The sequence below is a fragment of the Protopterus annectens genome, chromosome 3.part1, assembly GCF_019279795.1.
Source record: "Protopterus annectens isolate FY-2018-M chromosome 3.part1, PAN1.0, whole genome shotgun sequence".
NCBI lineage: Eukaryota > Metazoa > Chordata > Ceratodontiformes > Protopteridae > Protopterus > Protopterus annectens.
The window spans coordinates 33,604,645-33,621,491 of NC_056732.1; the positions used below are offsets into that span (position 1 = coordinate 33,604,645).

At 37.7% G+C, this 16,847-nt stretch overlaps 1 protein-coding gene across 8 annotated transcripts in view; it reads left to right on the forward strand.

Moving 5' to 3' along the window:
* Positions 1–16,847, forward strand: part of PTPRM (protein tyrosine phosphatase receptor type M) — a 4,358,319-nt gene that overhangs the window by 3,475,646 nt on the left and 865,826 nt on the right. The gene's annotated exons all lie outside the window — the stretch shown is intronic.

The following is a 16,847-nucleotide window of genomic DNA, read 5'->3' on the forward strand; positions in this document are numbered from 1 at the left end:
GAGAAGAGCTGAACTAAAAGTCAAATTTGGATACAAAGCCCTTCAGAGCTTTACTGCCCCCGAAGAGTATGCTCCTCTGAGGATCAACAGTCGGCTCGTGCTTTCCTTTGCTGGGCAGATAAGTTCCAGGGGGGAAAACTTCCTTTTTCTTATATTTATTGATGTTTTATTGCTTTGAGTGTTGTGCTTTAATGTACTGTCTTGAGACTGTAATGTACATTTAAATGGAGCACTTGTATTTCTGTCAGTTTTAAAATAATGTAAACTAACTGATACCATATTTTCTGTGGAGAAATTGTGTTTAATTTTCCATTCTGGGGGTGCTATATGTTTTTTGTTTTTTCTTTCAAAAAGTAACTTCTGTGGACTGGTAATTTTAAAGGCATTTGTGCTTGTTTTCCACAGGAAAGAGGCAACATTATTCAGCTTGACCATGGAAGGTTGTTGATCCCATAATCGGTTTTTCTAACAGCCACAAAAAGAAAAAGTTATGCAAACAGCCTTTGCCTCCACAGCAGGCTAGCAATTTGCTTCAGCCAGATGTAGGTGGCTCTGCTGTGGCTATTTGTACCTCAGACCAGTCATCTCTTATCCTGAATCCCTCTGGTGTAGCACCCACAGCCACTGTGGACAGGGGGTCAGCCATATCCCCTGGGGCAGCTGGAGTCCTCTCAGTAGGTAAATGAGAGCCGCTCTTGTCAGTCCTGGGAGAGGGAGCAGGGATGGTTTCCCTGTTATTTCAGAATGCTGTGCTGATTGATGCAGAAGCATAGGCTGCCATTGGAATCACTGTTGGCCCCATTTCTCCTGCCAATAAGAAACAGGAAAACAAACATGTATCTACTCCTCCTCAAATATCTATGGCTAGAAGCGCAGTTTACTAGGACTGGCTAAGGGTATGATTCACAATATTGATCCTTCTTGTAGTGTAGTTTATGGTAAAAGAAAGAGAGATGTCTCTTTTCCTGAAGAGCTTCAAAATTATGAATCGTAACAGAAAGATGCATGGATAGATTTAGGCTTTTTCCTCAAATTGCTAATTCAAGCTCAGAGGACAGCACCGTTTCTGATTGTTCCTGTGGGGCGGGGAATTCTCTATCTGTAATACTATTGGTAGAATGCCCCAGTGTTTTCAGTGGGAGAAAACTGAGGTTTCTCAGAAAATACTGCAAGTTGATACAGAAGGATTTTCCAGAACCTGTAGCCATTCCTCTTGTCCTGCTTGCTTTAGTGGATATGTGTTTTACTGTCTGCAATTTTCCTGATAGTTACCAGCTGTTCCTAAAACTGCAGATACATTGTATAAAGTTCCTCATTCACACACTCACACACACACACACACACACACACACACACACACACACACACACACTCTCACACAGTAATGGGGGTTGCCATCACCAGCTTGGTAACATCGAACTTGCATCCCATGGTCTTTTCTGCCTTTTCATTACCAGTAAACCATTATCTACTGAAGGAAAAATGACAGGCCAATTCCCCCTTCCCAAGGGATGGACATGCTAGCATCAGCTACTTATTCATGTCCTCCTGTACGCATTTCTTACACCACCCAAGTAGTTACTCAAATTTAGGTCATTTGTGTTGGACAAAGGGATTTATCCCTGTCCATCATGGAGTTGGGCACTGAAATACAGCTTTAAACAGAAAAGAATATCCACTCTTTAATGCATTTGTCAGCACAGTGTAATATAGTTCATGGCAATTACATATTGCTGTTTCTTTTACTTGTCATTTCTTGCATGTAGACAACTTCCTCTTAACACTTAATTTAGGAGTTTGCCCCTAAACGCCCTTACTAGCTTATAACCTTTCATGGTTATACATGTATCGCTTGCCTGCAATCTCACAGTGCATTCAAGAAATATAATATAAAACCATTCCAGGAAATGCATTTTTGGGGAGTTGAGAGTGGAGAACTGAGATTATAGGAGTTACACACAGACAGATGGGGCTTTGGTTGGACTGTGGACATCTAATACACATTTATTCTGTACCATTTTTGAAAGTCATACAACAAAAGCTCTGCATCCAGAAAACTTCGATAAATAATTGCAGACATATTATACTGTTTAGTTTCCAAGCTACTTTGCCAGCAAATGATTGATTGCTATACACTCATATTTCTGGGTAAGAGTCAATGTAGGCAACAAACTATAAAGTAAGTCAGGTTATATCATTTGAAATGGAAAATAAAAAACTGCATATTTCATTACAAGTATATATAAAGACATTACTGTTGATATATAGTGAAATAGTAAACAATTTAAGAATGATGAACCTGTATTTCGAAAACTGTATATACCATCATAATATTTTTGTATTAGAATGTGTTTCACCCATTGCATGGCTGATACTATAACTTGTTTTACAAATATGTAAGAAAAGGAGCTAATGTGTGAATGTGTTATCAAGGTTTCTTGTCTGATTTGTGTTTGCGTACTGCATGACGTTTGCCCTTTCATGACACTGGCTTTGCCTGTTAGGACAGACTGTGTGTACAAAGTATAATTTCGACTTTATATGCTTAGATTGCCAGTGGTTAGAGGTGCACCCCTGTGTCTTAGCAGTAAGGTGATGTATTCATTCACAAGTGCAGAATTTGCAGTTTTGAGGAAAATGACAGTCAAAGCCTGGGGCTACGCAGCTGGTCTGACAGCTTCGTGTTTGGAACACCAGCATTTTATTATGCTGTCTCTACTGATTTTCCTCATAGGTCACATTACTGCCTTCTTTTAGAAAACTGTATGATTAATGGAGAAAATTGTTCTTTGCGAAAGTTAGAAGAATATATATATTCTGAAGAAATTCTTCTCCTAAAGTTTAACCTGTTATAGAACAGGGAAAGGATTTAAGAACAGAGGCAAAGACATTAGATGGTGGGAGACACTACGGTCAGCATTCTTGTTTGTTGAAGTCAGAGATAATTCTGACAGAAATGGATGCAGTATATGCAAAAGTACAGAAGAAATAAGAAGTAATAAACAGTGAAATGTGATCCATTTAGGATAACAGGAAGTCCAGATAGATATATTTATTTATGTATTATTTATTTATATATGTTTATTTTATTTTTGTATTATTTTATATTTGTTTACCGAGTAGTGCCCATTTCAGCTGAGACCTGGGGAGAAAAGCTACACAAGTACAAATACAATGTAAACAATTTAAACAGTACAGAATTTACAGTATCAGAATTTTGAGTAAAACCTTCTATAAACATCAAAGTAAAACTAGCTAAAAATATTGCAGATAAGGAAAACTATGTAGAAACTAAAAATGACAGATTCTTTGTATGAAATATGTAATAACATGAATCTGACAGTATGCAACGAGATATAAATATGAGACAAATAAGGAGTGGAAAGACTGGAGAGACAAAAGTTGCAATAAGGAAGAAAAATTAAATCAACGTAGAATAGACAGTCATCAATACCAAGAAGCAAATAGCCATGAACTGTATACAGGTGAAAAGTGAGGAGGTTAAGAGTATTAGGAGATATGAAAAGTTATCCTGGTGAGCAACAGGTGCAGAGCCAGTGTTTTATGAGCTATTCTTTTAATTTTGATTTAAAAGAAGGATAGGAGGGAGTGCTTTGTACGTTTAGTGGAAGTGAATTCCAGTACTTTGGAATTTTGTTTGAGTAGAGGGATTCCCTGTGGTAGTTATGAGACTGTGTTATTTTGAGCAGCAATTTGTCGGATGACCTGAGGGACCTACTGTTGACGTGTGGTTGGAGCAGGGTAGAAATTCTGGGGTTGTGCTTGGGATTGTAAATAATTTTGTGGATAAGGGTAAGGTTGGGGAGTTCGAACCAGTTTAGTTGTTGAAGAGCAATACAATGATGGGCTTTATGGGGGAGATTGGTGGCAAACTTTGCTATTTTGTTGTAGCAGGACTCTAGGATTTGAAGGTCGGCTTTGCGTACATTGGTGAAACTGTGTGAGCATTATAGGAGAGTAGATAGAAGCTGAGCTCTAGCTGTGGCTAGCCTGACTTGTAGTGTTAGGTTGTGGGGTAAGGTTTTGCCCTACAGAGAGCACTGAGTTCAGCATGGACTTTTTTGATTGTTTAGGATATGTGAATATCAAATTTTAGTTGTTCGTCTATTGTAATACCTAGGAGTTTGGCCTGGTTAGTTAGGTCAATTTTGCTGTCATTGGTGAATAGAATAGAGTTGTATTTGGTAGATTTGTTTGTGAATATAATTAACTTAGTCTTTTTTGGGTTAAGAATGAGTTGGGGATTTATAAGGTAAGATTCAGTTTCTTGAAATGCTTTTTGAATCTTATCTTGGAGTTCTAGTGGGAAGGGGGCCGAGATAAGAGATGTGTCATTAGCATACTGTATTATTGAGGCGAGTTAGGTTGCAGACATTAGGTTATTGGTAAAGATGATAAAGAGAAAGGGGCCCAGTATTGACCCTTAGGGTACACCAGTGTGTACAGGCAGTAGAGAGGAGAGATTGTGGTCCTATTTAGTAGCCTGTTGCTGGTTAGATAGGTAACTGTGAAACCAAGTTAGGAATGATAGACTGAGGTAGTATGTGGCAAGTTTATTAAGAAGTAATTGGTGGGAGATGGTCTCAAAAGCTTTTGACATGTTCAGGAAAACTGCAGATACTAGTTGCATATTGTTTATAAGGTGGTGAATGGTATTTGTGAAAGCTTTTAAGGCAGTGTTAGTACTATGCTTAGGACAGCAACCGTGCTGGGTGTCTGCTAGAAGGTTATGTGACGTAAGGTCATTTGGGAGTTGTTGCTGAATACATTTCTCAGGGACTTTGGCTATTGGAGGGAGGATTTCAATGGGGTAGTTAGCAATTTCTATAGAGGGGCCACCCTTGTGAAGGGGAATGATATGAGAGATTTTCCAGAAGTTTGGCACTTATTGTTTGGAGTCTGAACGATTGATTAATATTGAGATTGGATAGGAGATGGATGGGGCTGCGATATTTAGGAATTCATTAGGTAGCTGGTCGGCAGCAAAGCAGCAGGATTTTAGCTTGCTTAGGAGATTTTTAATGTAGGATGTTTGAACAGGTTTAAATGAGAAGGATTATGTTGTACTAGCTGCAGGGGAGGGGACTGTGAATGGTAGGTGTTGGTTGCTTTCTAGGAGGCAGGAGATAGAGTTAATAAAATGTGAGTTGAACTGTGAGGCTGAGGGTTCGGAGGTATTGGATATGGAAGTAGGGGGGGGGGGTTTACCAGGGTTGAGGAGGTACTTGATTGTTTGCCAGAATTTTTGTGGGTTGTGAATGTGCTTTTGTTGAGAGGTTAGAAAGTAGCATTTTTTATCATTGTTGACTTCTTTCTTAGTTTGGTTCTCACTAAAAATCAGGACCCTTGCACATCCTAAACAATTTAAGACAGCCACCAAAGAGCACTTTAAAAGTCACTGGTCCTGCCACTGCACTCCCCTCCTTAACACCCCCTACTTCTCATACCTTAATCTACTTTCTGCCCTTAACTCACTCTTCTCACTAGCTCTATCTAATCTTCCTTGACTACTCTTTCTACTGTCTTCTAAAATGTATTAAGCAAATTGTCTCATAGAAACAGTCTATTGTAATTGTCTTGCCTTCATGCAACTACATTATGATAAAACTGGGTTTTTGTAACCACTTACCCCAAAAACTATATTCATCTTAATGACATATTATTTCTTTTTATACATCTTGAAATAGTTTTTCTATACTCCTGATTATTGACACTGTATAACATTGTATTGCTACTTAATGCCTTGTAATAATACTGTAACATTGCTGTTTAATGCTAATTTGTAATGAAAATTGTATAATATGCTAGAGCTTTTCTCCCCGGGCCTCTGCTGAAAAAGGGCTCTTTAGTTGAGTTGAACAATCCCAGTCAACAAATGTAAAATAAATAAATAAAATAAATAAAAGTTTCGAGGATAGGTATAGGGCTGTGGCTTTGTGTCTGTTTAATTAGTAGTTTCGTTTCAGAAGATAGCCACGGTAGCTGTTTTGATTTGGTGCATATTTTTCTGGTGGAGGCAAGTCTATTTAGGATATTAAGGAATTTATTGTTAAAGAGTTCTACTGCAAGGTCCAGTTGTAGATTTTGGAATGGTGACCAATCACAATTTTGAAGTAATCGATTAAATAAGTCTGAGAAGAAGTGTTTTTTTTTACTGTGGATGTATTTATAGGGAGTGCGGGATTGAGTTAGAGTTTTTTTCCTTACCAGAAATGTAGGGGTATAGTCACTAAGGGTAATGGGTAGACAGCAGGATTGGTGACTCAGGTTAGGCTTATTAGTTAATATCCAGTCCAGCAGTGACAGTTTATTATTGTGTTTATCAGTGCAAGTGAGACAGTTTATAATTTGGGAGAAGTTATAAAGGTTGATGTAATTTGTGGGGCTGACTGAGGAGCAGGAGAGAAAGTCAAGATTAAAGTTTCCTATGATGATAGCTTCTTGACTGAATATGGAGGCAGACCAAGAGAGGAGAAGTTCTGTGCTCTGAGGATTGTTTCCAGGGGGCAGCAATAATGATTCTAGTTTTGTGGGATTTATTTGCAGGTGTGTGATGAGGATTTCTGCATTGGGGATATCTGGTGATGTACAGTCTATTTTTTCTATGTTTAGGGTATCTTTAAAGATAATTGCTACTCCACCACCTCTTTTGTTTAAGCTATCTTGTCTAATGACATTGTAACTGTTGTATGTGATTTCAATGTGGGGTTTAACCAGGTTTCTCTATTGAAAGCTATTTGACATTTGATTACCTGGAAAGTCTGACTGGGTCCAGAAAGACCCATTTTCAGCAGAGGTCCAGGGAGAAAAGCTCCAAAATGCATGTAAAAAGAAATGTTAATACAGAAGTAGAAATAACAAAGACAATAAAAAATATGTTGTAAAGCATGTGAAGAACAGTAGAATATTAAGTTACAAGTAGAAATTATTACAATAAATATAATACATTATTATAGGAGAACATGTGACTGTTAAGACACCAGTTATAATTTGATAATAGTAACAATCAATTAAACACAGCAGAAGAAAGCAGAGTAAGGGATGAGAAAGGGGTATAATGCAAGTGCGTTAAGTGGGAAAGGAATGAGGGGAAATATAAGATCAGAGAGAGGGAACTAGAGTGAGAAAAGTAAGTAGTTTGGGTGTTAAGGTAGTGGGGTACGCAGAGCACAGAGAGAAGTTTATACCTATTACAGATCGTAGTTGTAGAATTAAAAGGTGGAAAGGGGAGAAGGGAGGAAGGGAAGGAGAATTTGATATTGTGAAAATGTAGTTTGTGGTAGTTAGAAAATGATATAGTATCAAGTAGGGTTAGAGCAGCAACAGATCTATGCTTTGCTTAAGTATTCCTTTAGAGTGATTTTGAATTAGCGGAAGTTGATGTTTGATCTAATGTCTGTGGAAAGCTTGTTCCAAGCTTTGGCAGTGGAATAGGACTATAGGGGTTTTCCAGCAGTTTCATTGAGGTTGTGTACAGAAATAAGTTGTTTGTCTTTGGACCTTAGAGATCTATTTGGGAGATAGGTAGAAAATACAGATGTTAGTGCAGGACAGGCAGTAGGCTTATAGATAATTTTGTGGGTTGTTAGGCATTGTAAGTAGATGAGTCTTAGGAAGTCAAAAGTTTGCTTTATTTGCAAACCATTTCAATTTTGCTGTTCTTATTTCAGGATATAAAGAACCTCAGAGTATGCTGTTTTCCTTAAACCTATGGTTTAAAATTAAATGCACATGCAGCATTTAGTGTTGATGTTACAAAACATTGAAACTCAAAAATGTTTTTTGTAAAAAAATTTTTCATTTACAGTTACGCCAGTCATTTAAATTACACAATCTAGTAAACTATTTTTAAGAATAGATCTTGAAGTGTTGTACTACTGAAAATATATAACTGAATCACCTCTTTTCAGCCAGTTGTTATACATCCATTATTGTAATGAAGCTGTATCTTGCAGTGGATGATGTTGTAGGGTAAAGACCATCACCAAAGTAGTGTTTGCCATAAGGTATGAACACGGTATGTTTGGTATTGATTGTAAAGCTCGGGTGGTCAAACGTAGTATACCTATACTTCAAGAAGAGTAACGTCAAAATACTGACAATCACAATTCTGATGCAAAGGTATCAACAGCCCATAATATTGTCACATCAAAATACAGAACTCACAGTACAGTCAAAAATGCATTTGCAGGGTGAGCAGAGGGTCAGGGCTGGAATTAGGGTCAGGAGCAGAGTTAGAGTAAGAGTTATCATACATTAATAAGGTCAGCAGAGGTCAAGGTTGGAGTTAGGGTCAGGAGCAGAGTTAGGGTAAGAGTTATCATACATTAGTAAGGTCAGCAGGAGTCAGAGTTGGAGTTAGGGTAAGGGTTACCATAAATTAGTGAGATCAGCAGGGGTCCAGGTTGGAGTTAGGGTAAGGGGTACCATACATTAGTAATGTGGGCAGGGGCCAGGGTTGGAGTTACAGTCAGTGGCAGAGTTAGGCTAAGGGTTAACATGCATTAGTAAGGTGAGCAGGGTGGGTCAGGTTTGGAGTTAGAGTAAGGGTTACTATACATTAGTAAGGTCAGCAGAGGTCAGGGTTGGAGTTAGGGTCTGGGCAGAGTTAGGGTAAGGGTTACCATGCATTATAAGGTGAGCATGAGGGCTTTGAAGCTGCTATCTTAACATGTTTAGACTAATTCAAAAGGATACATGCAGAAAATATTTAAATAGTCTGTTAAATGAGATTTCTGACATTATCTGCAAAATATCCATCAATACGATGATATTTCTTTAAGTCACCAATGAACTTTCATTGACAGAAATGTGATTACAAACATCTAACAAAAAAGTCACTAAACTAAAAGGATCAAAATATAAAGGAACGGCTTACAATTGCAATCACTTAAAAAAAAAACGTTGCTTTTCTGTGGGGAACTTTGCCTCCTGTTGCAGTTTAAGTGTAATACAATTCAACCACTGAAACCACAGATGAAATTTACCATAACAAGAGACATGGCAACCTCATATGACATTAGTCAAAATTCCAAACATGGCAGCCCTGATATTTCAGGGGATTGGAAATACATCAGTATTATAAATTTGAGAAAAAAAGCACCAAAACTATAATTGCATCCTCATAGATGCACGGCAGACTTATGGGATGCTTCTTTTATATTTCTGAAGAAATCACATACTATAAAATTATAAAAAATCAAATTGAACATCCTCTGTTCTTATAAACTCAGTCTTTGGTAAGGTACCTACTGTGCCATTGATAAATCACATACAGTGAGAGTCAGCCATGCCATGATCACCGACATATGAAATGTTTAACTTTCATTCTGCCATACCATGATCACTGACATATGAAATGTTTAACTTTCATCCAGCCATGCCACGATCACCAACGTATGAAATGTTTAACTTTCATCCTGCCATACCACGGTCACCGACGTATGAAATGGTTAACTTTCATCCAGCCATACCACGATCACTGACATATAAAATGATTAACTTTCATCCAGCCCTACCACGATTACTGACATATGAAATGTTTAACTTTCATCCAGCCATGCTATGGTCAATGACATATGAAAAGTTTAACTTTCATCCAGCCATACCATGATCACCGGCATATGAAATGTTTAACTTTCATCCTGCCATACCACGATCACTGACATATGAAATGTTTAACTTTCATCCAGCCATGCCACGATCACTGACATATGAAATGTTTAACTTTCATCCTGCCATACCACGATCACTGAGATATGAAATGATTAACTTTCATCCTGCCATACCACGATCACCCGATCACCGACATATGAAATGTTTAACTTTCAACCTGCCATACCATGATCACCGACATATGAAATGTTTAACTTTCATCCAGCCATGCCATGGTCACTGACATATGAAATGTTTAACTTTCATCCTGCCATACCACGATCACTGACATATGAAATGTTTAACTTTCATCCTGCCATACCACGATCACTGACATATGAAATGTTTAACTTTAATCCAGCCATACCACGATCACTGACATATGAAATGATTAACTTTCGTCCTGCCGTACCATGATCACTGACATATGAAATGTTTAACTTTCATCCTGCCATGCCACGATCCCTGACGTATGAAATATTTAACTTTCATCCAGCCATGCCATGAGCACTGACATATGAAATGTTTAACTTTCATCCAGCCATGCCACAATCACCGATGTATGAAATGTTTAACTTTCATCCTGCCATACCACGATCACCGACATATGAAATGTTTAACTTTCATCCAGTCATGCCACGATAACTGACATATGAAATGATTACCTTTCATCCTGCAGTGCCGTGGCAGTAGTATTGTTACCTCACAGCAAGAGGTTCTCCCGTTTGATTCTCGGCTTGGCTTGGGAGTGCCTTCTGTGTGGAGTCTGCATGTCCTCTCAGCAGTTGGGTAGCATTTGAAAGGAATGCGTGCATAAATGGGCATGCTTTCGTTGAAGGTTGGGCATCGAGCTGGCACCTCGGCGTTTCATAAAAATCTAATGCCAATCATTAGCGGACCGGAGTTCCGCTATGGCGACCCCTTACTTGTAAAAAGCCGAAAGACAAACAAACAAACAAACCTTTCATCCTGCAATGCCATGGTCACTGACATATAAAATGTTTAACTTTCAATCATCCATGTCACGATCACTGACATATGAAATGTTTAACTTTCATCCTGCCATACCACGATCACTATGATATGAAATGATTTACTTTCATCCAGCCATGCCACGGTCACTGACATTTGAAATGTTTAACTTTCATCCAGCCATGCCACGATCACTGACACATAAAACGATTAACTTTCTTCCAGCCATGCCACGGTCGCTGACATATGAAATGTTTAACTTTCATCCAGCCATGCCACGATCACTGACATATGAAATGATTAACTTTCATCCTGCCATACCACGATCTCCAACATATGAAATGTTTAACTTTCATCCAGCCATGCCACGGTCACTGACATATGAAATGATTAACTTTCATCCAGCCATGCCACAGTGACTGACATATGAAATGTTTAACTTTTATCCTGCCATGCCACGGTGACTGACATATGAAATGTTTAACTTTCATCCTGCCATACCACGATCAACAACATATGAAATGTTTAACTTTCATCCAGCCATGCCACGATCACTGACATATGAAATGTTTAACTTTCATCCAGCCATGCCATGGTCACTGACATATGAAATGTTTGACTTTTGTCCAGCCATGCCACGATCACTGACATATGAAATGTTTAACTTTCATCCAGCCATGCCACGATCACTGACATATGAAATGTTTAACTTTCATCCAGCCATGCCACAGTCACTGACATATGAAATGTTTAGCTTTCATCCAGCTATGCCACGGTCACTGGCATATGAAATGTTTAACGTTCATCCTGCCATGCCGTGGTCACTGACATATGAAATGCTTAACTTTCATCCTGCCATACCACGATCACTGACATATAAAATGTTTAACTTTCATCCTGCTATGCCATGATCACTGACATATGAAATGTTTAACTTTCATCCAGCCATGCCATGGTCACTGATATATGAAATGTTTAACTTTCATCCAGCCATACCACGATCACTGACATATGAATTGTTTAACTTTCATCCAGCCATACCATGATCAGTGACATATGAAATGTTTAACTTTCATCCAGCCATGCCACGGTCACTGACGTATGAAATGTTTAACTTTCATCCTGCCATACCATGATCACTGACATATTAAATGTTTAACTTTCATCCAGCCATACCACGATCACTGACATACGAAATGTTTAACTTTCATCCAGCCATGCCAATGTCACTGACATATGAAATGTTTAACTTTCATCCTGCCATACCACGATCACTGACATATTAAATGTTTAACTTTCATCCAGCCATACCACGATCACTGACATATGAAATGTTTAACTTTCATCCAGCCATACCATGGTCACTGACATATGAAATGTTTAACTTTCATCCTGCCATACCACGATCACTGATATATTAAATGTTTAACTTTCATCCAGCCATACCACGATCACTGACATATGAAATGTTTAACTTTTATCCTATGCCACGATCACTGACATATGAAATGTTTAACTTTCATCCAGCCATGCCATGGTCACTGACATATGAAATGTTTAACTTTCATCCTGCCATACCACGGTCACTGACATATGAAATGTTTAACTTTCATCCTGCCATACCACGGTCACTGACATATGAAATGTTTAACTTTCATCCTGCCATACCATGTTCATTGACATATGAAATGTTTAAATTTCATCCAGCCATGCCACGATCACTGACATATGAAATGTTTAACATTCATCCTGCCATGCCATGGTCACCGACATATGAAATGTTTAACTTTCATCCTGCCATACCAAGATCACTGACATATGAAATGTTTAACTTTCATCCTGCCATACCACGTTCATTGACATATGAAATGTTTAACTTTCATCCTGCCATACCACGATCACTGACATATGAAATGTTTAACTTTCATCCTGCCATACCACGTTCATTGACATATGAAATGTTTAACTTTCATCCTGCCATACCACGTTCATTGACATATGAAATGTTTAACTTTCATCCAGCCATGCCACGATCACTGACATATGAAATGTTTAACATTCATCCTGCCATGCCATGGTCACCGACATATGAAATGTTTAACTTTCATCCTGCCATACCACGATCACTGACATATGAAATGTTTAACTTTCATCCTGCCATACCACGTTCATTGACATATGAAATGTTTAACTTTCATCCTGCCATACCACGATCACTGACATATGAAATGTTTAACTTTCATCCAGTCATGTCACGATCACCGACATATGAAATGTTTCACTTTCAGCCTTCTTTTTTTATAAATCAGACTGCAAATTGAAAAAAACTTCTAGCCAAAAATGCTTATTTGTCTCCATGGTCTCATTTTCCTTACCATCAGCGTAAAAGAACTTTACTGAATAATTCCACACAACATTGGTATTGTATGATTTACTGAGTTTTTTTTTAGGAAAGGTACACATCAAGATAAAATTAACTTATATGAAGAAATGCTAGAAAGTATCCTGAAGAATAACTTTATTAATTTGGAAAATCAGTTTTTATACAGGAAAATGGAGTTGCCATGGATACTGCCCGTGGATCCCTCTTTATAAATATTGTTATGTTTGGATGAGAGCACAGATTTGTGTTTCATAATGAGATGTTTGAAGCATGTGAACTGTATATTAGATTTTTAGATAATATTTTTGTTGTCTTGAGAGAAAAAAGAGAAACAATTGCAGAATTTGTCAACTATCTCTACTAATTTCTTTGAATTTTCCTAAGTAATAGGGGAGGCTAGTATTAACTATCTAGATGTCTTCTTGGAGAAAGACAAGGGGCCAGATTCAGGAAGGCTTACACGGAGTTCAAGAGTAGTGTAAGCCTCCGTGTAAGCCTCCCGATTCAGGTACAGCCCAAACCTCCGTGTAAGAGACAGCTAACACGTCTCTTACACGGACTGGGCGTGGAAATGCTCAATACCTCATTTGCAGCTCCAAGATATGCAAATGAGGTATTTGAGCAATCCATGAAGCAGAAACCAGTCCGTGTAACGGACGTGTTAGCTGCAGAAATGTACTCAGCTGACAACTGAGTACATTTCTGCAAAATCAAAAACAGAGCTATGTCAGCTCCAAATAAAGGGTGCATATGTGTCATTAAGCATGCCAATGGCCAAATATGTGGCCATTGGCATGAAAAAGTGTTGCAAAAATAAGTTAACTTTTTTTTTTTCACGGGATTTTTGTGTTTAACTGCAGCGCACACCCGCGCAAACGGGGTGCGCTACCTAAAACTGAAAACCGAAGCTTATAAGCCCACAATTGTGGGATTTATGTATTACATGGAATGTCAATGGAGGGACTTGCAGACTAAAAACAATATGGCCTCCGTTTAGTGGTTGTCAAGGGGGGGAAGCTCCGTGTAAGATATGTAACTAAGCATTACTAGGCAATCCTATGTAAATGAGGGTTACAATACTGAGCTCCAAATAGACCAGCAAGGCAGCACAGAGTTCAATATATTTATTAAATACTGATGAATATAACAAACTAGTTTCGGCCAACAGCCTTCTTCAGTGTAAAATAGTATAATCAAGTTCATTTGCATCATCCTTTAAATACATATCAAGAGCCAATCAAAAGGTTGGGCTCATGAATACTAATAGTTTTGAAAAATATTAATAAAACATGTTTTAGGGCACTTAGAGCAAATCATATAGATATACAATGAAAATTAATATATATACTCAGGTGAGGTCCATCCATAACAGGAAAAATAACCACCAGGTGTATACATGAAACTAAACAAATTATTAGTATATTCTAACATGTCCATATGACAATATATTCATACTTATTGTCAGTTTTTATAATCCCATATTGGATAAACCACTATCACATGCTATTCAGCAGTTCTTGGTTAGAGAAACCATAGGTAAAAATATCAGATACTAACGCTCAAAGGACTCAAACATGCTATGTCATAAGGGAGCATATGTTGGACCGATTAGGTTATATATATATATGCAAATGTATATATATAGAGATTGGTAGTGGGCAAAACAAATAATGAACATAGAGCACAAAGTAGATCAACAATAATGAGGATAACAGCCTGAACATAAAGGCTTACGATTTGTTGAGAATAAACATTACAGCTATTATATATCCGTCCATGACAAGAGAGAAGACCACCCAATAAATACAAGAAATAAGGTTAATTATTAATATGTTCTAACATCTCCATCTGGCAATGTATTCATACTTGGAATCTAATTTAATCTTCCCATGTTGAATAGAACACCCACGCACTGTTTGACAGTTTTAATTGACGACCCCATGGCTAGTACATATCAATTATAGATATTCAAAAGATTCCTTCATGCTATATCATAAGGAGCATATGTTTAACAGGTTAGATGTGTATACCCACATATGTATATCAATATAGGTCAGTTATTAAACATAACTTGTAATGGACATGGAGCACAATGTAAAATTGGATCAACAATACTGAAATCAACAGCCTAAACATAAAGGCTTGCCCATTTCTTCCAAAAAGTGATTAAGGCTGTTGTATCTCTAGTACATATATGTAAATGGCATCATTTACAAACCAAAAAAGAAGAAGAAAAACGTGACAATGCATCTAGTTTCAACTTACATTATGCTAACAAATATAAATGCTCAGTCAGCTGGCTAGCAAATTAAATGCCTCTCAAGAGAAAATTTATTCTTAGCTACACTTGGCCACCATATCATACATAGTATTACAAGATAGCCCATATGACTTGATATCTTAACACCCTGTTCAATATTGAACCAGAATGTTTTGACATTCATAATCCATATGCTTAAAGACATATAGATAGGAGACAAATAGAAATTTCCCACTTAGTGTCCTATTATTGAATGTACTAATACAGACTCAATATATTCCTACAAATGATCATTTAGTCCCGGTGAAATAAAGCCCCCAGTGTAATAATCCAATGTTTCTCTTTTCGATCCAGTAGCCCATGCCAACCTTGTTTGTTTGTTCTGTCTCCAGAAATGCGGTCAATGACCATAAAAGTGAACCTCGCTTGAGAATGTTTTAATGTGTGTTGATATAGGGCACTGGTCTCCTTATGGTTTTTATATCACTGCGATGTTCGCTCATTCTAAATCTTAGGGCTCTGGAAGTTTGTCCAACATAAAATCCCCCACAGTAACAAGAAGCCAGGTACACCACCCAGTCGCTACTGCAGTTTCCAAAGATCTTGATATCAAAAACTTTGCTAGTATTATTTCAACATATATTGACAGGAACCACAATGGCCACAAGGGAATGATCCAATGAGTTCATCACCATGAAGTGTCAGTTGTTTGTGGATAGTCCCCCCACTTGCCATATGTTTAAAATGTGAAAAATAGGACCCTAAGGTCTTACCACGTTTATATGAGAAAAGACAACGGGGTCCCAAAAAACTTCGCAGCTTGTCATTGGCCAATAAAATGTTCCAATGTTTATTAATGAATCAATATAGGTCAGTTATTAAACATAACTTGTAATGGACATGGAGCACAATGTAAAAATTGGATCAACAATACTGAAATCAACAGCCTAAACATAAAGGCTTGCCCATTTCTTCCAAAAAGTGATTAAGGCTGTTGTATCTCTAGTACATATATGTAAATGGCATCATTTACAAACCAAAAAAGAAGAAGAAAAACGTGACAATGCATCTAGTTTCAACTTACATTATGCTAACAAATATATGTTATTGGCAGCTTCAAGGAACAGCTATGGGGGCATCTTTTGCCCCTATATATGCTGACCTTTTCATGGCTTATGTTGAGGAATTTATGATCTATGATACATCACACAACATCTTTCAGGTGGAAATGGATATTTGGAGACGTTATCTGGACGACTGCTGGTTGGTGTGGCGGGCTGATGTAGGATACTTGCGGGAATTTGTTGAATATCTTAATGATAATGTGTGGGGACTTGAATTTTCGGTGACATTTGATAAAAATTCTATCAACTTTTTGGATGTCACAGTATACAGGAACCCAGACAATACTCTGTCTACGAGGGTTTTCCGCAAGTACCAATATAACACCCTGTTACATGCATCAAGTTTACATCCCCGTCACACAATCAGGAGTATTCCAATATCCCAGTTTATTCGTATCAAACGTCTCAGTTCCAACATGGAGGAATATCAATT